The sequence below is a fragment of the Pollicipes pollicipes genome, unplaced genomic scaffold (genome assembly GCF_011947565.3).
Source record: "Pollicipes pollicipes isolate AB1234 unplaced genomic scaffold, Ppol_2.1 Scaffold_4002;HRSCAF=4701_pilon_pilon_pilon, whole genome shotgun sequence".
NCBI classification, from domain to species: domain Eukaryota; kingdom Metazoa; phylum Arthropoda; class Thecostraca; order Pollicipedomorpha; family Pollicipedidae; genus Pollicipes; species Pollicipes pollicipes.
In genome coordinates, this window is record NW_023596420.1 from 2,296,812 (window position 1) to 2,298,674 (window position 1,863).

The window sequence follows — 1,863 nt, forward strand, 5'->3', positions numbered from 1 at the left end:
GACTTACCGTAACTAGCGGCGAGGGCAGACGCTGCCTTCCTCCCTCCCCCCCCCCTCCCATCCAAAGATATCGGGAATCGTTCGTCCACTTTTGATTGTATAAACGCCATTCTATTTATCTAAGCATGCTCTTTATCTCTAGGCCCTTAAACGACGAAAATGTTGTATATAAAGATCAGGAGGGCTGAAGTATCTGAAATTTTGGATATTTTTGAAATTGCACTGCAGCCATGCGTAGTAACCAATTTTCATATGGCCAATGTGGTTTAGTCTTGAATGTGCAGACCTTTCATCCAACCAGGATTAAATAATTATATGGTAGTTTTGTGGAGATCAGTATCAAGGTCGGTCGGTCGGTCGGTGTGTAATATCAAGGTCGGTGTAGCATCTTACAAACTAATTTCACAGTTTTTTTCTTCAAGCTATAGAGGACCCCAGATAACAATATGGTGAAGCAATTCTCATCACCTATTTTGCAAGCCGCCATTTGGCGGGAGAGTGCTTTGGATACTATTTTCATTTCAACATGTTGTATGCACCATTGGCGCACCAACGCCGTATTTGTTGGATTGCTTAAATGCAGCGCTCCAAGCAATAGCAGACTCATGTCAACGCTTTAAGGATGCGTATTGGTCACTGCATAGCCCAAACGATGCGTGCCGTTTTATAATGCAACGAATTCGCATTTACAAAATTATTGGTTGCATTCAGAATGGCGGCTATATGACATACAATGCGTACCGTTTCATAATGCAACGAGCTGGCAATTACGAAATTACTGGCTGCATTCATAAAGACGGATCTATAATATTGAAGATGGGCTACATTAACCCCTGATAAAGCTAATAGCCGTATTTGTGGCGCATGCGCATGACGTAAGGGCGTGTCAACGGCTCTATCGACATATTTGCCTTCCGCGGTAACACCGATCACTACCGAAAAGCAAAGCGTCCCGCAGTGCCGAAAAGTACCGCACACTTGTGCTTGCATTGGGCAGAATGCAGTGCAAATGATGAGTGATTTGTTATCTTAAGTTTATCCTAGAAGCATTGAAATAAGACACACGACCTCCCGCTCGTTTCCATACGCGTACAGCAGATGGATTCCAAATAGTGACTCAAAACCGCCTCTTCGCGACCGGCTTTTCAGATAAGAGTTTAACCCGTGTGTATGAATTCTACGGAAAGCACAAATTTCCGTTGCGCCGCGTTGAACTGCTTAGGAGCAGTGAGCAAAACTCACTTTGCGGGATCACGATCAGGGTAGGATCTGCCGCCTTTTTCTCCCCGAGGGAATTGGGTTGAAACCCCGCTTCACTAATCGTGTGGCTTTTTGTCCTTTCAGATTGACGTGTTAGAATATGTGCATAGTCAGGAGTACATTCATGGTGACGTCAAGGCGCAGAACCTCCTGCTCGGAATGGATGAAGGGGACCAACACCAGGTAATTTTTCTAGTCTTCTTCTTTTCCTCAATTTCAGTTATTTGTTTTCCAAACAAACACTCTTGTCTGTTTACCTAAACGCGCTGCAGCGCTTGCACACACTACAGGAAAGCAATACACCAAGCGCCCTGGCCGTATGACGTAGGTCGCAGAATATTGCCCCTGTGCTCGGCTGTGTTTAGTCTGCATAATATGCCGATAAGCACAATGGACTGGCTGTTAACGTAAGCATGCAGCATCAGGCGCCTGTCAACTAGGTTCGTGCAACGCAGCCTATGAGCGTGGCTCGGTGTGGCGGCGTGCGCGTCGCTGGAGGTGACCGGACGGACGGCTCGCCAGGTGTATCTGGTCGACTTCGGGATGGCCAGCCGCTACGCCAACGACGGCCGCCACAAGCCGAACGTGCGGACGCGCGCAAGG